At 33.1% G+C, this 24021-nt stretch overlaps 1 protein-coding gene across 1 annotated transcript in view; it reads right to left on the bottom strand.

The window, feature by feature from the left end:
- The window catches only part of SOX6 (SRY-box transcription factor 6), a 489234-nt gene extending 465842 nt beyond the window's left edge, over nt 1-23392 (bottom strand). The window contains exon 1 of the mRNA XM_077761053.1: nt 23336-23392. The gene's annotated coding sequence lies outside the window, so the exon portion shown is untranslated. The remainder of the gene's footprint in view (nt 1-23335) is intronic.
- Nucleotides 23393-24021: the final 629 nt, after the last annotated feature.

Below are 24021 nucleotides of genomic sequence, written 5' to 3'. Positions count from 1 at the left end.
GTAAAACCATCCCAAAAAAGTCACAGCTTCCAGAGGACTTATTAGCAAACAGGATTCTCAATCATTCATAAAATATTCAAAGCCATTTATTAGTGAAGTTTCTGTGCTAGGAAAGGTAATGTTTAAATTTATGATGACTCTTATCAGCTCCAAGAGTGTGTCAAAATATGTGCTGGGGTTTGCTGAGTCTCCAATTTTTCTCTTTTAAGATCAGCTTTACCTAATCCACGTAGCTTAGACGGTGTCAAAAGCCAAGTTGGACTTTATGATTTTCCAAGGAAAAAGAAATTCAGGTTGTTCACAGAGATGTAGTATATTCTCCTTTGCAAGGGAGATAAAGTGAGATAAGTGACTAAACTAGCTTATGATTTAAAATCTATTCCATTTTTATTATGAAGCTTGTAGGACAATACCATTTATTATTACCATAGCATAATAAAGACACTCCTACAAACTCTTTGAATGGGTCCAATCTACTACCTAAAATATACCTCTAATTCTTTTCCACTTATTTTCAGATCTTACGCATGATTCATTTTTTGGCAAGAGTGAGGTTTGATAGTGTTAAATTTTTTTCTTTTTAATTCAGATTATTTTTAGACTCTAAAGACTTATGAAGAAAACTATGGAAATTTTTATATAAGGATCAAAGGAGTTGTTTCATGACACAGGTGGCAAATTACCATCATTAACCCCACATATTTATCATGTGGACATAATTTCCCATTTGAAGATTTATGTTAGTGAAAATACAACATTGATACATAAGTCTGACTATACTGGAATTTATTAAAAGTTAAAATCAGCATTTCAAGCAGTCAGAACAAAATAGTCTCCATTTAATTTGTTTATTTCCTTTTGGTTTTATTAAGTCAATGTCTTTCACCGAGTAATATAAACTACATCTTATCACCACAGAAGGTTATTTTAAATTTATAAGATTTCATCCTTGTAATTCAACTTGAATATAATAATAATGATTCCTAGGTAAAAATATGGGCACAAATACTCCAAGGACCAAATAACATATGCTTTCTTTATGTAGAAATTTAAATTTCTCATTTATATCCCTTAAAAGACAAAATCTAACAACAAAGTGGTTATATTAGCCCAAAAGAGGCTAAGTTAGATATCTAAAAATAATTCCTGTGCTCTTATAAGATGTATTTGTTATGTGGCAGAAGGACACAGATTCTTCAGGCAGTTCAAAAAGCTACCAAATTTTAAGGAGCAGGACCTTTCCACTGTAGCCATTATCATATTATTTCTAGGCCACACAAACTCTGAGGTGTATCCTGGAGTTATTAATAATTTCATAGAAATTGTGTCACTCCTGTGGTATTTTAATAAGAGAAGATACATCTTTCTTCATGAAAGTAATTTTTGTAAAATAACTAAGTCCTAAATACTGAATATATTTAGCTAGTTCATGTACTTAGTGTTATTAGCATGTTTTAATTTTTCTGATAAATGCTTTATATAGTTTTCCTTCATAGAGTACATAAATTTACTGGTTTCTGTACCAGTGGAGTACCTGGGTGGCTCAAGTTGGTTAAGCATCTGATTCTTGGTTTGGACTCTGGTCATGATCTCACAGTTCATGGGAGATCAGTTCTTGTCAGGCTCTGCGCTGATGGTGCAGAGCCTGCTTTGGATTCCCTATCTCCCTCTCTCTTTCTGCCCCTCCCCTGCTCATGCCCTCTTTCTCTCTCAAAACAAGTAAATAAACATTAAAATAAATAAATAAAGTTAGTAGTTAAATGTTTACTTGAAATTCTAAAACAGGTACTTCACCTTGAAATTTTGAATAAATGGGAAATTCAAACTATCCCAAATCAGACATAATGTAATATAAAAATTCCTAACATTATTTTCTTTAGATCAAGATGGCAACTTATTATAACACATTTTTTATTCCACAGCACATAGTCATGTGCGCTATGAAACTTGCATTTCTAAGGGGAGATTAGTGTTTTCTCTAACACATGTACAGGTTGGAAAAAAACATATAAAAATACTCATCAGAAACTAAAATGAGACAACTAAGCTCTTTTTGCATGTGATGAGGCCAAGCTTTGTCAAGGTAAACTATAAATGCATTAATACCCACAAAACTGCCAAATACTGAATTATTAATATTGTCAGCTCCTCAGTTTCAGTTCATGTCTTAGAGGAGAGTTTTGTGGGATTCATCAAAACTTAGCCTCTCAACATGCTTACAGCCATTCTAGAGGCAGCATGTCTTAAACTAAAAATAAGGTAACTCTCAACCAAGCAAACTGTCATCAAGGCCAGTGGAAGGTTTACAAATCCAAAGAACCAATCTGTAATGAAAGGAGAAGATGAAGCCGGGTGCCACCCATGCTAGATCCTCGTCAACTCACCATCCAGCAGTTGACAAGAGGTGGTTCTTCATTTGGCAGGATTGGCATATGAGTGGTCTATGTTAATGTAAGTATTCAAGAGCCAAAAACAGTGCTAAAAATTAGCTCCCAAACTATTACAGTTCATCATTTTTTATTCTATTAACTGTGCAAATTCTTTAGAGTTTAGAGTTAATTAACTGGAAGAGTTAATTTTTCCTTCAGTGAAGAAATTAAAAGATTTCTCTGTTTTCTAGATTAGTTATGCTAAATCATTTCTAAATCCCCATGTATCCAAAATATTTTTGTAAGTATACATTAACAGTGGTCTTTTATAAGGTGATTGGAGATTTAAAGTATGATTATTTTTTAAAGTCACAGGATTCTAAACTTTACTCTGTGCCTTATATCACTCCCACAATGGAAATTGAAAACAAAACTGATTTTGTTCATAAAATAAAAAACTTATAGCTGAAACATATAATTTTATACATCAATTATACCTCAAAAATAAATAAACAAACAAATAAATGCAAATGGGTTTAAGATTTGGGAAAATTTAGGGTTTCTGATACTCATCTTTCTGGTCCTTTATTCAATACATATGCTCCTTATATACAGAAGCATTTTTGGAAAATATTGAATTGTGGTAGTAAAATGTTTTAATTTGTATGTAAGGTTTAGCCAATAATCCCAATAGTTTCATATACAAGTTAAAAGTACAAAATGTAAAGAAACTGAGTGTTAAAGTTATCTAATACTTAATGTTGGACCACAAAAATGCAACGCAATCTTCATTTGCCATGGAAATAGGAAATAAATGGGAACATTAGTTATACTCATAAATTATATATATTATACCTGAGCTCTTATACAAAGTGATGAGGGGTCACAAAGTCCTTCTTGAAGCATTTTTCTTTCCTCATCAGAAGATATAGAATGTCTAAAAAGAAGAAACTAATTGTTATTGGACCCACTATCTGCCAGATATAAAATAAATGTTCTCTATGCATCATATAATCTTCCCAACAGCCACACCCATTTTATAGATGAGGGGATTGCATTTCAAACAAGTGAAGGAATTTGACCAGAGTCACACCAAGTGGTAATGAGAGTAAAGCCCTGTGAACCCAACTCCAAGGTCCATTTGTTTTTTCAGCTATATTACACTTATTTATGGCCTATACTATTTGTGTATATGCTATTCTTCACTATCTAGAATCCCTATCTGCTTCTTCTCAGTTAACCCATTCCTACCACTTCCCTCAAAGTTTCATCTACTCCAAAAAGTGTGTTGTGTTATCAGCAGTTTGTTGAAAAGCCTCAGTTAAAGCTACACTGGTTCGCACAATATATATTTATATGTTACCAATGTTATCACCTACATTATAGCAATGTAATCATAAAATGGTTTCAGTGACACTACATATGTCTCTCCCATTCTCCATTCTATACTCCTCTATCTCTATTACATTCATAGGAAATTTACTACTACTCGTACTAGAAATGGCAGTAGTAGTAGCACTGCATTATCACTATAAACTACCAACTTCAACAAATCACCTTTTGCTCTAATGCTGCTCTGTAGATCTCCAAAATCTTACCCTTTTCTGCTTTCGTTCTGCTCAAATATTCTCATACTTTCAAACCACCACTCTTTCCTTCCCAATCAAAAATTCTACTCCTGAATATTTCACAAAAGTTGTGAGACATTCCTGATTATTCATTTATGCAACAAATATCTAAGCATTTACTCTGTACTAGAAACTAAGGATAGATAAACAAGATAGATATTTTTTGTTTAAGAGCTTATAATCTACCACAAAAAAGACAAGTAAACTAAACTATATGACATAGATTTGTGTCATAATAAATGTAAAAAATAGTGATGTGGGTATAAAAATATTAAAGGTAGAGGTGCCTGGATGGCTCACTCAGTTAAGTGTTCGACTTCAGCACAGGGCATGATCTCATGGTTTGTGAGTTGGAGCCTACATCTGGCTCTGTGCTGACAGCTCAGAGCCTAGAGCCTACTTTAGATTCTGTGTTTCCCTCTCTTTCTCTGCCCCTCCCCTGCTCTCGCTCTGTCTCTCTCTTTCTCTCTCTCTCTCAAAAACAAATTTAAAAATATATATATAAATAAATAAGCATTAAAAAATAAAAACATGAGTAGTAAATCATCTAGGTGGTACTAGTCTGTAAAGACTTCATATAGAAGGTATGAAGAATAAAANATATTTTCTATACATGAAGCAATTTTAATATAATTCATTTCTATATATATATATATAATGTAATTTTTTTACATATATGGAGAATTCTCCTTCTGACCAAAATGGACTAAAAAGGACCGGTTTACCCTTCAGACAAAATATAAGAAAACAACGGTTTTCAGACACTGGGCATCAAGCAGTGAAGAACAGTGATTCATGAGGGGAATAAAAATGATGTCGTCCCTATGGTTGTCCCAGGTTATTGCATGGAGAAGTAAATTACCAACTACAGTGCACAAAGGCAGAGTTTAATGGTCTCAGTGAGTTAAGAAGATGCAGCTGGGAGTCTTGGAAAGACAGGTGGCTATAGTTCATAGGGCAAAGTAGCAAAGGAGAGAGACCTACACATAGACCTACAGGAATTTTCAGATTCTGACAAGAATTTAGCCAATTACAAATCAGCTCATGTATGTGAGGAAGCTAACCAAGGTTAGGGGAAGATACATCTTTAAAACAGCACACAGACATTCTTCAACCCAGGCCAGGAACAAGGGGGAGAAGAAGGGGGGAAATGGTGGGGGAAAGGGAGAGAGGCAAACCATGAGAGACTCTTGAATGCTGACAAAAACTGAGGACTGATGGATGTGGGGGGGGGGGGGGTGATGGGCATGGAGGAGGGCACTTGTGGGGATGAGCACTGAGTGTTATGTGGAAACTAATTTGACAATAAACTATTTGTAAAAAAAATAAAAATAAATTTAAAAAGCACACAGAACAATCTCCAGTGCTCACATAAGGCCAGAATGGTTTAGTTTTCCATCATCAAAAATATGAAACTTCATAACACAAGGGGAATTTGTCAAAGTACTCAAAACAATAATACCTCAGTAGGGAAGAAAATTAATCCTAAAGGCTGTACTAGTTCCAACTGAGAGTGCTTAAAAGCAAGCATTGAAAAGATCAAACGATTTCCAAGTATCTTAACTATATACCAGGAAATAAGTCCAAAAATATTTGTAGGAAATCAGAAATATTCAGAAGTCATCAAGGTAAAATTCTTCCACCCAATAAACAATTACCAGGCATATACAGAAGAAGAAAAATACAAACCATAATGAGGAGGAAAACTGATCATTTGAAACTGATCCATATGGCAAAGATAATAAAACGAGTACTCAAGGATATTACAACAGTTATTATATTTACATTCTATTTATTCATAGGACTAAAAGGCTGAACTTATTAAGTAGAGATTCTGTATATACAGTAAAGACTCAAATTGAACTTCCAGAGATTAAAAAAAATACAATGTCTGAGATGAAAAATACACTGGGTTGAATTAAAAAACAAATTAGGCACTGCATGACAAAGAAAAGTGAACTTGAAGACATCAACAACAACAAAAAAAAACAATCCAAAATGAAATAGAGAATAAAAAAAAAAAGATTAAAAACTGTGTACAGAATCCATGAACTGCAGGACATCTTCAGCCTGCTTAATATATGTGTAATTGCAGAAATCTACCCAAAAAACAAAAGCACACTTTACACACTGTATGTTAGCCAATTTAACAGTAAAGTATATTAAAATGTGTGTGTGTGTGTGCGTGTGCGCGCGCGCGCCTGGATTCCACAAAGAATGAGAGTGAACAAAAAATTCTGAAGAAATAACAGCTGAAAAATTTCCAGATGTGAAAAAAATTGTAAGTCCACAGATATAAGAATTCAGAAAACGCTGAACTCAAAAAACATTAACAAAACTACACTAAGGTATATGGTAATCAAATTGCTTACATCCAGTAATGAAAAGAAAACTCTTAAAATTAGCCAAGGAAAATGATGCATCACATACAAAGGAACATATATAACAGTTACATATAACTTCTTTTTGGAAACAGTGCAAGCCAAAAGAGAAAGGATCAACATTTTTAAATGATTGAACAAAAAAGATAATTTAAAAATTCTACCTAGCAAAATAAACACTTTTCAGAAATACAAAAGTGGAAGGAAATCTCACCAGCTTACCAGCAGAAGTATCCTACAAAAAATATTTTAAAAGTCCTTCAGGTAGAAGGCAATGTTACCAAACGGAAATCTGAATCTACACGAAGGAATAAAGTGTACTGAAAATGGTAAATTTGTGGGTGAATATAAAAGACTTTCTTATTTTTAAAATCTCTTTAAAATATTATTATTTAAAGCAAAAATAATTATTTTTAGGTTTATAACATATGCAGAAGTAATGTGTATGACAATAGCACAAAGACTAAGAAGGAGAAATTAAATATACTATTGTAAGATTCTTATACCATATGTTAAGTGTTATACTATTACTTGAAATAAAACTGATAAGTTATATAGAGTTGTTATAAATTCTAAAGCAACCATTAAAATGTAATTAAAACAAAAAAAATTAGACTAAGCCAACAAATAATTTTAAATAAAATCATCAAAAAATTATCAATAAATTAAATCAGGAAAGGGAATAATGAACAGATGGTGCAAATAGAAAATAAAGGCCAGATCATGTATTTAAACTCAACCACATCAAAAGTTACATTAGTGCAAATGGCCTAAAAATCCAAATTAAACATGAGGAATTGTCATACTGGATCAAAAGCAAGACTCAACTGCATGCAGTCTACAAGAAATTCACTTTAAAAGTGAAGACACAACACTTTAAAAGTGAAATATGAAAAAATATATTACCCATAATACCACTAATAAAAAGAAAGCTGCAGTAGCTATCAGACAAAATAGATTTCAGAGCAAAGAATATTACCAGAGATAAAGGGATTCTTGTATAATGATAAGGGATCAATTCATTAAGAGGATATTATGACCCTAAACATTCATCCATCTAATAGAGCTTCTAAATACAAAAAAGAAAAACTAATAATATTTCAAGAATAATTATAGTCAGAGTTTTCAAAATCCCTCCCTCAATTAATGATAGAACAAGTAGATAAAAAATAAGTAAGGATATAAAAGACCTGTACAACACTATCAACCAACTTTACCGAGTTTACGCTTATAGAACTTGCTGCCCAACATAACAATTAGGAATTCAATAACAGAAAGATATCCAGAAAATTCTTAAATATTAGGAAATAAAATACTTCTAAGTGGCCTACAGAGCAAGGTGAACAAATCAAAAGGGAAATTAGAAAGTATTTTGGACTGAACAAAAATAAAAATACCAAATATCAAAATTTATGGTTGCAGCTAAACCAGTACTTTGAAGTAAATTTATAGCACTAAGACCTATATTGAAAAAGTCTCTAATTATCTCGGCTTTCACCTTAAGAAACTAGAAAAAGAAGAGCAAACTAAACCCAAAGTATACAGAGAAAAGGAGAAAATAAGGATAAAAACAAAAATCAGTAAAATAGATTAAATTAAATTTTAAATAGCCTTATATCTATTAAAGAAATTGAATTTTCAGTTAAAACATATTCCCAGAAAGAAAACTCCAAGCACAGATGGCTTCATTAGTGAAATCTTTTAAGCATTCAAAAAGAAAGAATGCCTATTGTTTTGGATACAAACTCTTCTGGAGAATTAAAGAAGGAATACTTCCCAACTTATTCCATGAAGCTACAGTACTCATGTAATCAAGATAATGGTATAAAAAAATAGACAAATAGATCGATGGAAGAAAATAGAGACTCCAGAAATAAACTATATGTATATGATCAATTGATTTTTCAAAAAAAAAAGTGCCAAAGTGACTTAAAGGGGAAAGAATAATCTTTTTAGCCAATGGCACTGAAACATTTGAACAGTCATAAGCAAAAATATAAACCTCAAACCATATCTCACTCCCTCATAAAAATTAACTCAAAATGAATAACAGACCTCAAAAAAGAGCTTAAACTATAAAACTTCTAAAATAATGCAAAGGGGGAAATCTTAGGAACCTTGGGTTTTGCAAAAATTTCTTAAGTGCAACACATAAAGCATGAAATATAAAGTAAAATAATAAATTGGACTTCATCAAGATTTAAAACTTTTGCTCTTCAGGATACTTAAAGTTAAAAAGTAAGCTATAAACTAGTAGAAAATTGTGCAAAACATACATCTGACAAATAATTTGTAATTTAGAATATATAGAAACTATTAAAACTTAATAAAAAAGAAGACAACCCCATTAAAAAAAAAAAGCCAAAGATTTAAAAGACTTCAACAAGACAGACAGATGGTAAGTAAGCATATAAAAAGATGCTCAACATCATAAGACATTAGGGAACTACAAATGAAAACCACAATGAGATATCACTATTAGCCATTTGAATGGGTAACATTGAAGACTGAACATACAAAGAGTTACTAAGGATGGAGGACAACTGTAACTCTCATACATTGCTATCAGAGATGTAAAATGGTACAACCACTTCTTTGAAAACAATTAGCAGTTCTTTTAAAGGTAAACATATGCTTATGTAAACTAGCTATTTTACTCCTAGGTATTTAACCAAGAGAAAGAAAGCTTATATCTACCCAAAGACAATGTCCAAAGTAGCTTCATTTGTAATAAGCAAAAACTAGAAAGGACCTGAATGGATAATCAAATAGTGGTATATTCATACAATGAGACACTACTCAGCAATTTAAAAAAATAAATTATTATATAGGGGTGCCTAGGTGGCTCAGTCGGTTGAGCGTCCGACTTCGTCTCAGGTCATGATCTCACAGTTTGTGGGTTCGAGCCCCACATCAGGCTCTGTGCTGACAGCTAGCTCAGAACCTGGAGCCTGCTTCAGACTCTGTGTCTCCTTCTCTCTCTCTGACCCTCCCCTGCTCACGCTGTCTCTCTCTCCCTCTCAGAAATAAATAAAAATTAAATTAAATTTTAAAAAACATTAAAAAAATAAAAATAAAAAATAAATTATTGACATGTACAACACAAATGACTCTCAAAATAATTATGCTAAATGAAATAAATGAGACAAAAAGAGTAAATAATGTATAATTCCATTTATGTAAAAATTTTTAAAAGCAAACTAATCTATAGTGACAGAAGATCCATAATTGCCTAGATGTAAAGTCAGAGAAAGATGAAGAGGGACGGGAATGACGGGCTTGGAAGAGACATTAGGAATCTGTTAGGAGTGATAGATATGCAAATTATCTTGATAGGGGAAATGGCTTCACTGGTGTATACCTATGTCAAAACATCAAATTGTACACTTTAAATATATGTAGTTTATTTTATGCCAATTATACCTCAATAAAGCTATAAAAAATAATGCAGTAGGTAAGATTCTCACTTTACAGATGAGAAAGCTAAGGCTCCAAAAGGTTATTTGATTTGTCTAAGATCACAGCTAGTACACAGCAGTACCCAGGGGTGGCAGGGATTCCACACCATATATTTCTAAACTAATATGAAGCATCTAATATAACTGTAATTCATGAAAGGCACTCAAAAGTTGTGTGGAGGTTTTAAAATATTAGATGCCTATAAAAAGCATAAGATGTGAAAAAGTAATAGATGTTAACTTTCCCAAAGGATATGTAATTTTATCACTTAGAATTTTTATTCTGTACTTACTGATAGGATATTTAAATGTCTAAAGATTGTTTAACCTAAAATATTTTAATTGATAGAATATATGACAGAGCTTCTGTAATACACTCAAAAAGTATTTTATTGGAACCTATTATGCACTACATAATAGGCACTATTTGCTAGGTTCAAGTGAGCCAGATTTTTAAGTCATACACAGGTCATGAAAGAGGATCCTATGATGAAGCTATAGTAAGGAGTTCAGTGTCAAGAGGCTGCATACACAGTTGATTGGAAGATGGAGATAACCAGAAACTCTAGGTCTCTAAGAAAAGATAATGGCCCTGTTCTTTCCACCAATTAGAAGGTTCCTGCCAAGAAGAAGAAATAATTGCCAAAGCATTTCCCAGGGAGGAACTATTAGGTTTTGTTTTTCCCAGTCACTTTTCTGCTCTTCTTTTTTATATATGTATATTTCATTTCCTTTCACAAATAAGTTATAAATTCCTTTGGACTAAATCTTCCTTTTCCATTTTAAATTCCACTTGGTGTCAAAAGAGTCCTGAATTCATATTCTTACTGAGTGAGTGACTGAATGAATACATATTAGTGTTAGTCTGAATGATAAAGTAATAAGAATGACAAGGATCCTTTACAAAATCAACTTGACTTTATCCCATTCTCTTGAAAAAGTCTTTTTTTTCCTTAATTTTTATTTCACTAAGTCTTTTCTTACTCATGAATATGCTTTCCTGCACAACTTCCTCTTCCTTGAAAGAGACAAGCAGAGAGGGCATATATTCTAAGTATAATATTTGCTGCAACTGACCTTCTGTAGAGAAGGTCAAAACATGGCAATATAACCAGAGGATCATAATCATCATTTTATCTGAGAGAGTTTTAAAAGTAACCAAACTCTATGCATCTGTTTTATTCCTCACAGAGGTCATGTACTTATCCTTATGTGAAAGCCACCTAATAAGAATGCCATAATCTCAAGCATTGTTAACTTTTCTCACTCACAGTATCCAAGTTGTACCTTACCTTTCTGAAATCAACAACACCCTGCCTGGTGCATTTTAACTTCTAGTGTTAATGTTTGTTGTGTTTAAGTTATGCCTCTAAGCCTCAAAGTAATTTTAAGTATATTCTCATTCATTTAAAAACACATCTTCCTCCTAATTTTCCTTGGAAAGAAAAAATACTCCTAATTTTTACTCATGAACAGGGACAGCAATTGGAGTCATTTTGACTCCTTTCTTTCCCTCATACTCTCCACCACATATAATCTAACTAGGCCTATTGATCCTATATTGGCAAAGTCTCTTATTTCTATTCCCCCAAATATCACCTTTTACCTCTTGCCTAGGCTATTACAATAGCCCTCACAAGCTATTTCTCTAGTTCAAGACTTTCTTCCCTCTAATCAACTCTATAAACTGCTGGCTGAACTTTTTCAAAGAAAAGCTCTTGCCATACCACTGGACTACTTGGTTGTACTTGGTGGCCCCCTAAAATCCACCAAATGCCTTACCCTAGCCTTACAGGTCACAATGATATAACCAAACTAAATTTTCTAGCTTATACATATCCTGTACCTCAGTCAGACTGGACTTCTAATTGTTCCTTATCCCATACTTCCTTGCTTCCATTTATCTCTCCAAAACCCATCTTCTTGATATCCCCTCACTACCAGGATGTTCCTGTCTTCATCCCCTATTCCTTTAACAAAACATACCCAACTTTCAAAGACCATCAAAGAGTCTGTTTCCTTCAGTCTTTCTTTTTAACGGGATATAGCTTCCTTTTGAACCCCCCAGAGTACTATTTATTTTTACTTCATTAAGTCACTTAACATACTCTGCATAGGAAATTACACATTTTCTCTGCAATAATCAATGTAACTTAATTAACATTTATTAATCCCTCTTTTGATCCATGCACTAGTTAGCTCTTGTTAGATGCTGTGTTAGTACACAAAGAGGAATAAGGGGGTATAATAATTATGTCTAGATTCTAAGGTTCTTGATGGCAGGAATTTTATGCACTTGTATTTATTTCCAATGCAGCATTTAATGTTCTCCTTTGAATAAATCAGTACTCAGTATATATTTGTTGCATTGAATTAATTTCTAATAGATACTAAGCATTCTCCTGGGAAGGAAATATTTGCTACAAAAAAAACAGGATTTTCCATAACTGGGTTCCCATCTTTAAATAGTTTTCAAACGAACGTTGAAAGTTAGATTGACCACTGATTACACCATCCAAGGTAAAGACCCTGATAAGTCAGATCACTCCTCACTAAGACACTAAATTCCAAGTAGGACAGGCTGCTTCAAATGATAAATTCCCATATGACCAGAGCTTCCAAAATTGTCATTTTGGTCCAGTAAAGATTATTATTGTTTATATCAGAGAAATCTGTTTCTTGTTCCCTCCTGGGAGTTTATATAGGATAATTTGATATCAATATTTAAACATGCACCTATTCAATATATCTGGGAGATACATAACCACATCTACACATCCTTAAAATGTATGCTTTCAAGGCTACACATATCATTGCTGAAAGCCTAGATACAATGACACCCCTTTCTGTACTATGGTATTGGACAAACCTTGAATTTGCTCTCAACATACTTATATTACCTTCCTTCCTGAGAAATAGAGTGGAAAGACACAGTAAGGCTATTTTAAAAGATAGAACCAGAGATAAAAGGACATGAAAATCATCAATAGCACTATTCAAAAAGCAATATTTAAAAAAACCCTCTTGATAGTGATATTTATTACTAACAAGGAAAAATTCAAGCAGCAAAAATGAGGAAAACAGAAGGAGCTCACTGCTCAATGACCAAACCAAGACCCGGTGCCTGGCTAAGAGCTCCTTGGGTGAGCCCTGCTCATCCCACAGGTTCTCTCTAAACAAGAGTGACACACCTCTCCTTCAGGAAAAAACTCAGCAGAGCATACAGCAGTCACTCTGCCTATTACTAAAAGTCAGTTTAGCAGCACAAGGACCTAAATTAAGGGACAATCTCAGAGAAGGAAAGAGTATTGCACTCTCTTTGTGTAGGAGGAGCAGAAATCCACAAATCTAGAAGATGAAAAATCTATATTTCTAGAGAGAACTGTTAGCATAAAATGGTTGCAATATTCCAACAGTATGAGAAAAAGGCAGTTCAGCTTTTTCATGGCATTCAGGCTCAGAATAAGATATAAGAATTCTCAGACTACAATGCAGACAGATTTGAGATAGTCTATGACAGCTGAACCTATGAAAATTTTATCAAGTAATTTCATAATCAAGAATATTCTAAATAAAGTGAACCCTATTGGTGTTCTAGAGTGAGAAGACATGTGTTGTGAAGTTAAATAGACTGTGTTTGTATCCCAGCTCCACCTTTTCCTTCCTTTCTTCCTTCCTTCTTTCCTTTATGTTTTGCTCAGTTGCTCATTCTCTCAACAAATATATACTGGAAGAATACTGTGTCAAGCACTATGATAGAAACTGGATATACAGGCTTGAACAAAATAACCATGGTCTCAGCCCTGACAGAACTTTTAGTCTAGTGAAGAAAATAGACATTAAATAAACATACAAATATATGATACTTACTAATCATTTTAAGTGTTATTAAAGCAAAAAAGAAAGCAAAATTTAGAGTAAAAAAAACCTGGGGACTTGGAGGAGGGAGGAACTATCTTTTAAGACTATTGAAAGGATTAAAAATAACAACATAAAAGTGCCTTGCACAATGCCTAAAACATACAGGTGCTCATCACAAGCAATAGCTGCTTTTTGTTAACTTCCCTCTGCCAAATACAGACCCCTGATTCCTTCTAACTTCGCTCCTGCCACAGACACTGGGAAGTGTTAGAGTGCTGATCTGGGAGAGTGGCAGCCTGTTCTCTCTTAAACACTTCAAATTGCTGCACAGCTTGTTGTCCTATCAGTGTTCTATATAATCATAACCTTAACCAATCCACAACTGTCTTTCAGGCCTATCTGGTTTTCATTTCCTGCTTAGTATCCTTAAGATCATTCATAAATTTTACCCTGTTGGTTGCACGGGATATTTAACCCTCAGTCAGATTAACTCTCAAGAAAAAATTAACATCAAGAACCGAGGTGAATTCACTCTGTATGGAAGACTTGCCCAAAAAACATAACTAAGGACTGTCTTCAAGGTTGTAAGTATATGCCCAAATAGAATATTTCCTTATAGATAGTCTTTCTGAAAACTTAAAAATCATCCTTTATGACCATGACTAATCTTGTTCTTAGAGAGCAAACATTCAACCAACAAGCCTTAAAATTTGACAAATCCTAATTCAGGTTTTGTAAACTGCTAGTAATAAAGATTATTACTTCTTTCCCATCATCCTAACTTCATCACCTCAAAACAGCAGAACTAAATCTAACAGTTCTTCGGTTTCTTTGATTGCACAAAATTAGCAAGAGTACCCTTAGTTCATGTGAGAAACCCAACAGGCTATGGGACACCTGCGTGGTTCAGCCAGTTGACCATCCAACTCTTGATTTCAGCTCAGGTCATGATCTCACAGTTTGTGGGCTTAAGCCCTCCACTGGGCTCCACACAGAAGTGTGGGGACTGCTTAGGATTCTCTCTCTTCCTCTCTCTTTCTGCCCCTTCCCCACTTGCTCTAACTCTCTCAAAATAAATACATAAATAATTTTTTAAAAATAAAATAAAATACATTTTTTAAAAAAGAAACCCAATAGGGACCCTTCAGTCCTTAATCAAAATGTGAGCCTCCATACAATTTAATGGACACATGTTACTATCTTAAAACTCTGCAAGTAGCATACAGGCTAACTGAAAACAAACTATCTCTAAATGAAAGAAAGGAAGGACAAAAGGGGAGAAGGAAGAAGGATAAGAAGGAAGGGAGGGAGGGAGGGGAGGGAAAGCAGAAAGAGAAAGGAAAGGAAGATTCATTACATTAAAAGTCACTTTACAGAAATGTGATTCCAAAGAACTTCCCAACATCCAAAACTAAAAACATCATATAACATATTTGAAACCCAATTCACATGATTCTTTGTTCTAGAAGATACAAGATGTTTCTTGGTGATAGTTACAATGAGACATTTCTAAAGATCTCCCATATAAAATATTAGAAAAATACATTTATGAGTATTTTAATATATATCTATATTAGTTTTTCCCCAAATAAAGCAAAATTATTCTCATTGGTTTTTCTACCGGGGGTACCCATATCCTAAAAGTACTACAGTTGTTCTTAAAATGCAACGAACCAAAATCAATAAAATTGAACAAATTAGGGGGAAAAAACTATAGAACTCTTTTTAAGTTATTACTGTCCTCCAAATAACTATTTCCATATCTTAAATAACAATCTTCAAACCTATTTTGTGATTTTACAAAAATCTCCTATTTCAGTAGTCTTGTTTCACTAACTTCTTTCCCTTTTGTCTCCTCTGTTCAATTATTGCAGTGAAATTGGAAGGAGAGGTATTTCTTCCATTTATTCAATCATATCTTCTCAAGAAGCTCCTAGAGCTCAAAGTTTTCTTACATTCAGCTCTCTTGTTTACACCCATATTTTTCATGTCTTACTTTCTCAGTCTTCCCCTAGATACTACCTTTCAATTCCTATCTGTACTATGACTGCAAGTCCAGGGAAAAACTCTGTAACTAGTCACAAAATCAACATTGCCTTCTCCAAGTGGCTACTACCAGAAAGCCCTGAATGTTTCCATCCCTTAAAACAGTCAACTATTCATTAAGTGTGCACTTACTGCTATATCAGATATTGAATTGTGTGTGGCCAATGTTACCTTAAAAATAACCCATTCTAGTTAGTGATGCTATATGTATGTAGTCACGGAAGAAAAATCATATTCACAGAAGGAAAAATATCTGTATATAATATCCATATTTAATATGAATAAATATCTGTATTTATTTGCAGTTTGTTTAGAAACTCAGAATACTAATGGCAGCAATTAAAATCAGGCCACTAGCTTCTCACCAAACTGCCATAGCTTTAAAAAAAAAAAAGAATCTATATTTTATAGATTCTAATCTAATATAGGCAGCTATAGGGGTGCAGATTTAGATTTTATTAATGTTATTGCTTAATTATCTATTATGTCTGGGTCAAAAAGGTGAAAATCATAATTAACCATCAAACATACCATTTTTGTTTTGCTTATGTATTCCAAAGGTATAAAAGAGCCCAAAGGTAAAATAAAAATAGAAAATCTGCTTTATTAATGAATTCGTTCACTTAAGTTTATATGAAACTGTGTAAGCTGAAAAGAAAAAGCCAATACAGTTTATATCCAAAGAAAACTCCACCCATATAAACTCTTTAGTAACATATCAAGTTTTAAGCCCTTAGGTTAGAGACTATCTTTTCTTATTTTATAAGCACTGTGCCAAGCTCTTAGTGCTAAACAAATAATAATAATAACAAACATTATTTCATGTGGACAAATTAATTTGACTGATTAAACATTAAGGATCAGTCTTTTTTGCCAGTCATCTGTGGAAGATGACACTTTGAAAATTAGTCTTTCTTCATGATTGCCTTGCACCTTTGAAAAACTCTAGTAAGATATATGTAGATTTAGAGATATATCTTTACTAGAATATTTAACTCACATTATGATGTTTAGAGTTGGCAAAAATTCGGTGAAATGATAAGCATGTGTACCATACTCCAAAATAACATGAAATACGTACTTCAGATAAAACTACATGCTGAGAGTGATATGTAGAGACAAGAATACAACAAAACATACTAGATTTGTTGATTATTCAATCATTATAAACTAAATAGCCACTAAACTGTTTCTATCTAAATGTTTAAGTAAATCAATGGCTTTGCTGTTAACTGAAGTGTAAACATTATAGGGGCACCTGGGAGATTCAATTGGTTAAGTATCCAACTCTTGATTTGGGTTCAGGTCAAGATCTCACAGTTGTGAGACTGAGCTCTGCATTGGCTCCAAGCTAGGCACAGAATCTGCTTAAGATTTTCTAAAGATTCTCTCTCTACCTCTCTCTCTCTGTCCCTCCCTGGCTTACATTCATGCTCACGCTCTCGCTCTCTCTCTCTCAAAAATAATTTTTTATGTTCTACATTATATATATCATTATAGATCATTTAATGATAAAATAGTGGTTAGCTGTACATAATTACTGCATTTATTGACACTCCCTCACTTCCTTATATTTGAGACCACCACCCAGTTCCAGTTACAGCTTTATTTCCCCTTCTCTACATACATTTAATTCCTTTAAATATTAATGAAAGTTATGTAAGAATACATAGATGTAAGATGATTAAGCCTATCTTCTTGGTTAAAAACAAGTTCAGGGAACAGCTTCTTAGGGAAATATTCAAATTTATTAGCTGCTCTTAGCAAACTGCCCTCAAGACCCACATTGTTTCCAATCTCAAGTTAAGAAGAGATTTTCTCCAACGGGCTCTGAATCACTTTAATGGTGACTCTTGTGCTGCTCTACTCCACCTTCAAACGTAGCCAGTAAATTCAGCTTTACTACAGTACTATAAAAATGTGAAAGAACCATAATAGCATCTAAAAAAGAGCTGTTGGCGCTATATTAGTTTAGAGAAAACCCTAAGCTGAATACTAATGCAAAATTTAATGATAGTTTGCCTAGTTGCCAAAAGAGTTACAATAATTATTTTGCCATAATGTGTAAGCTATCTTGAAGTCATCTGAGAATATTACTGCATGATATTCCAAATAAGTCCCCAAAGTGTTATTGTTCCTTTGTTGTTGTTGTTTTCAGTATAAATGCAGCATCAACATACTACCTTTACCTCTGCTTAGAGGACTGCCTTATGAATGAAAAAACATTATAAAGATATCACTCTGCATCCTTAGTAAGTCAGCTTCTTTGATTGATATCCAACATGGATCTACCTCGCATCAAATTCCACTTAACAGTGAATATCATGATTGTAAGGTTCCGGTAAAACATTTAAACTGAATCAATACAGTTTTACTTCCCTTTTCTTTTATAACCACGACCAAATTTTTAGAGTTGAAAAGTAAACCAAGATCAAATTTAGATATGTTGTTTGAAATTAGCAAAGATGAAACACTTCACTGCCAGACAAAAGCACTGATTTTAAGAGTAGATTTTTGCCTTCCCTGAAATGCCTAGCTCATGCAGTGTATTTTTATGCCTGCAGATATTGGCATGTTTCACATTTGAGATTATGACACACCAACTTATTTAGAAATTTTTTAAATCTTCCACTGTGCATGTTTCAAGTGCTTCATGACTATCACTGATAATTGAGCAATTAACTTAGAATTACCAAATGTGCTGTGATGGCACAATACATAGTAAGCAACATGAAAGAATAAAGAACAGAGGAACTTAGCACAGTGAAAAAAAAAGTCATAAAGGGTAAAATAGGCCATCATCCTAACAATAATACTGAGTAAGTTTTAATGGTCCCAGGTCTCAGCAGTTTAATGGTGCCAGTAAAATAGTTTAATGAAACAAGTCCAGAGTATTACAAACTTTTTAGAGCAGCTTGTTCTGGTTCTACTAAAAGAAGGCTTCTTTCTAACTGGTCTTGTGTAATGTTCAGGGATTGGTTCAAAAAATAAGTGTGGGAGTTTCATTAAATAACAAGTACAAAACAATTAGGTTAAAAATCCTGACAGGCAAATGCTTAAGAAATACAAGCTTGCAAAAATAGATGTAATGTCTTCCTTTGTGTGAGAGTGACAAAACAAAAATTCTAGGGCTAACGATGACCTCAAGTCATCAAGCTATCGTGAACATATTTGCAAATCAAAACTTAAGATACATGGCTTGACATCAAGAGAGAAAGATGAAACCCAGCTCTATTAGAAAAAAATAGAATGCCTCTTCACTGTTCATCTCATGAAGGTCTCTAATACTGGGCTTTTCTAGCTAAAACCAGAGCGTGACTGTGAAAAGTAGCTTTTTAGTGCTTAAATATAGCCAGTGAAGCAAATTCCATAAACCTAAATCCTACCTTATTTCGGCGGCAGGCCATTTTAAAGGTTTGCAAGAAAAACCAACAATTTAGAAAGTCAGAGAGGGAAAAGATATTCAAACTACAACAAATAAAGGACACTATTAAAAACATTTTTTTCTCAAAATTCCATCAATATTGCTCCAAAACACCACTAGGAGATTAAAATAGGCCAGGCTGTCCTTTCAGGTAAAAATAAATTAGAAACAGAAAGTGAAGAGAGCAGAAAGAACAAGTATCTAAGGGCACTAGTATATAAAACTTAAAAGCTTAAAATGTACAATCTGGATATACACATTCAGATTAGCAAACTGCTTTCAATTAAAGTAGATTTCTGGTCACAGTTCACAAATGTACAGTAGCTGTGTGTATTAATGTAGATACTTCAAATGTCAGTATATCTCTAATTAACATGAGCACACAACTGTAAAACTGAGAAGGCACAATTGTAAATTCCTTATGTTCCCAGCATTAATGCTTTCAGGGGGCAGCTCCCGTTGTCATGGAAAATGGCATTCAAGCCCTATTTGTGGATTTTCACAGCTCATCTTTTTTATTTACCTGCTTTATGTCAAGATTAGCCTGGAATAATATTTTTTAAAGATAATGCACTTAGACCTGCTTGTCCTGAAAATCACAGGCGTTCTCACTTGAGGGAGCTTTGGTCTGGGCTATGCTTGGTTTGAAACAGATTTCTTTCCATTTTAAAATACCACAAAGACATGAATTCATGATTTTTTGTTTGTTTCCTGAAAACTGACTCAATTCAAAAACTTTCAGCTAAAGCAGGATATGTGGCAGTTTTGGAATAGGGGAAATAGGAAAATGTCAGGGAGAAGCAAACAATCCAGGGACATGAGGAAATGAACTGGCAGAAGGTGTTTTACAATCTCTTCCCTGACTTACTCTTCCTCAACATTTTGAAAATATTTGTATGACCAAAAAATGGAGATCGAGATGATGATCAAAAACAACAAAAGACAACTAAAGTTCTCTCTGTGACAGAACAATTTGGTTTTATTGAAAGACCACTGAATTATACCATGAATCCCTACACTTGAGTCCTGTTACTCTGAAAAAATAAGGATAATTTCTACTTAACTAACAGTTTTTACAAAACTAGGCCACTTTAATGCCTGTAAAAGCAAGTGTTATACCAAATTATTATTATTATTATTGTTATTGTTTCAACCATAGGGCTAAGTAATAATCGTTTCTTATGCCAGACAATAAAATACTTTTGTATCTTTTAAGGGAAAAGTTTGCTATTCGAGATAGTGAACAAAGACAGAATTTTATAAATGTAAATTCATTACCAAATAACTTAACAGGCCTGAGTAACCTAAAAAAGCAGGATATTTAATGACCTACCTCCTTTTTTTTTTTTTAATTAATCATTTATTGTCCTGGTAAAACTGAATGGTCAGAATCACACAATTATTTTTAAATTAGAGATAAAGAATTAAATGTGAGATATGCACATGCAAACAAAGTGTTCTTATAAAATGCCTACATTTGAAAAAGACAAGGGTAGTTTATTTTTTAAAAAGGAAAAAAAAATAGTATAAGATGCTTTCAGCTTCTGAGAAGATAACCATTTTCCTTAACAATGTTTTCCTCTTCTGGCATAGGTATTTGATGTGAGTAGGTAAGATTCCAGTCCGTTCTCACACACCCTTGGTGTGGCCCATTCATTATGGATGTGCAAAACAATATCTCACCTTTCTTATCTTGCAGACTGGCTTCTGCACACCTTACTAAGAAACCTTCCCATGGCCATGAGGTATAACTTTCTTCCTTAGATCATGTAGCAAATAAGCAGTTCCAGGATGGAAATTAAAGTTCCTAAAAGAAGCCATTGTCACAGATCCCATTTGCTTGTTCTTAAGCCAGACTAGATAAATATTACTATTGTTTCAGCTGCTTCATCATTCAGTGTAAGAGGTGGACAGTTTCTGCAGTAATTGAAAGGCACGGGAACTTAAACATTCTGGATGCCATGTTAATGTTATCTGACTTATTTTAGCAGTATCCTGCTACATTTCTTTAATAAGAATGTTCCAGTTAGGAGATGGTCTTAACAAAGCTTGCGACCAAAGAACAAAGGAACAACAAAGTCCATGCCCTAAACTAACATATGGAAATTCTCAAGATTGAAAAACAATTACTTTGGGCCTGTATGATTAGCATGGCTTCTGCCTAAGAGATCAGACAAAAACAGACTAAAAGATTTTTTTAATTGAACTCCAGAAATAACCATATGAAAATTACAGTCACAGTATTCCTTCTATTTTTAGTCTCTCTCTCTCTGTTAGATCACTAGAAAAATCTCAACTAATTGGATCACCTCTATTCAAAGTTAGCCTAAGTATATCTGGTGGAGGGGGGTCACAGAAGAGGAGTAAAGGAATATGAAAAGAGAGATTTAGGTAATGAGAAATGTAAATATTTTAATTTTAATATTTTAATAAAGGCCATCTTGGTTGAAATGCCAGTAATTATCTCCTATTTGTCATTTTAAAAATGTAGTCATCCTAAAAATGTACTAAAGAAAAAGATTGAGGGATACATGGGTGGCTCAGTTGGTTGACTATCAGACTGCTCAGGTCAGGATCTCAAGGTTCATGAGTTCAAGCCCATATGGGGCTCACTGCTCTCAGTTCAGAGCCAGTTTGGGATCCTCTGTCCCCTTCTTTCTCTGTCCCTCCCCCATTCTCTCTCTTTCTCCCTCTCTTTCAAAAATGAATAAACATTTTAAAAAATAAAATTATTGAATGATACAAAAGAAGAGAAAAAAGAGTTAAAAGAAAGGACAAAGCAACTAAGATAAGATTTGAACAACTCAAAATTGTTTCCTTTAACTCAGATTTCTCATAGGATAAACTTAGCTCCTCAGAATTATCCTTTTTCATGAGAACACTTCAAAGGTACTTTACATTTCTTTCTCCATCTTCCTTGCCTCCTAATCCTCACTATGATACCTTGCACAAATTAAAAGCTTATATTTAATCCAAAGGAGCTATGCAGTTTAATATTTTGTGTTTTACATAAGAATTAAGTCTTCAAATAATAAAATGTGAATTGACAGTTCCATAAAAATAATATATTCATTCATAAAGCATTAAAAATATACAAAATGTGTTAAACTATATTAAACATTCACATCTATTTTTTAAAGCTGATTCAAAATGCTTGTCCCAATCAATCCTCTACTAAAAGAAAGATAAAGTTGGTTTTAAATAAATTTTCCCTATGCTCTGTCTAAATACTGAATTACTTAAACTCCAATTTATAACGTTATTATATTTTTAACACTTTTCCTAGAAGCACATTTTGTAAAACTCATTTGTAAGATTACACTATCAGAGAACAAGTTTCCTATGTCTTTATTGTTATCAAATGTATAAGAGCTCCTTACCAACAATAAACACATATAAATATATTTTAAACTCAAGTTACTTAAATATGGTCTTATATGCACACAGACTTTTTTAATACCTGCCTCATATCTAAACTACTTTTATATCAACAAATAAATATATATATTTAAAGTACTTTAATTGATCATTCAAGTTTATTCCATTTTTTTTCTCTTGAAATTTACCTTCTTCCCTGAGAAAAAGGTATCTTTGTATTCCCAAATACCACTTAAAATTTACTGGTGTTTTAGGGTTGGTGAAGAAGGCAGGAATACCTCCATCTTGGATACACATTATACCTTCATTAAATAAACCTTTGGTTCCTTAGTACATAATCTCCTCATGTACTGACAGCTCTTTGAATTCTGTATCATCTCACATCTTTTCTATGTGCACAGGCTCATAATACTTTTCAAGTTCAGACACCAGAAGACTGTAAGAATTTATCAGGGTAAATTATTCATATGTATATAGACTAGCCCCTTCAAGGTAATTCATTCCTATAATTGAGCCCCATCTTCAAAAAGTAAAATATTTATTCTTTCAGCTTACTGTAATGGGCCTCACCATTGGGTTATTTTACTGGAAATCACAAACTGAAGCCTTTTCCACCAGCTGGTATTTTTTTCTATAGTCCTCTTAAGAAAACTCTTACAAAAAAATAATAACACTTAAAGTAACAGGAAAAGTAATAAATATTCACATACAAAAGAAATTAAGATCTTGTTTACAAACTGTAATGTTTTCACTATACAATGAGAAAAGTAATAAATAAACCAATACTTACAAATACGGACAAAAAATCAGCCCCAGCACCCAGAAATCACTGGTAAATTGCCTTTGAATTCATGAAAGTGACCTGAAAGTTTAGACAGAAAATTAAATTTAAAAATATAAATAAATTGCATGTATATGTTTTGTTAAAGAAGTATATACATTTTGTCTACAATTTATACTATTTTTAACTCGGGCAGTTGTCCCCATCTACTCTAACAACTTTTTCCAAGATGATAATACCGAGGAAAAAATATTTCATTGTTCTATCTCTAGGAATACAACATCTGTCCATTATGGCTTAAAAAAAAAAAAGGCAGTAGTAAAGTACGTGTTTAAAGTATCAGTAAGTAAAAACAAAAGGGAGAAAAACAATTTTTAAGGGAATAGAAGTTTTCAAGTTACATTTGAAAAACATGTTTAATTTATGTCTGCAAGTTAAAATGAAAGCACTTCACAAAAAATATCTTGGATGTGTCCAACAGGAATATCTTATAGGTAGAATAAAAATTAAAAGATGCATTTTTTGTTCTGCCTAAGGTGGGGAACCCATTTAGACATTTAGAATATATGCAATGTATTCTGTAGAAGGCAAAATTCAATCCAAAATTCTTTTGCTTCATACCCTTTAGTTCTCGCTGAAGAGGTAACAGATGCAACTCAAACACACAGAGCTAGCCTTGTAAAAAGTTTTAACTA

Source organism: Crocuta crocuta, unplaced genomic scaffold (genome assembly GCF_008692635.1).
Source record: "Crocuta crocuta isolate KB4526 unplaced genomic scaffold, BGI_CrCroc_1.0 scaffold233, whole genome shotgun sequence".
Classification (NCBI taxonomy): Eukaryota; Metazoa; Chordata; class Mammalia; order Carnivora; family Hyaenidae; genus Crocuta; species Crocuta crocuta.
The sequence above is the reverse complement of the archived record's forward strand: the minus strand, read 5'-3'. Positions and strand labels throughout refer to the sequence as shown.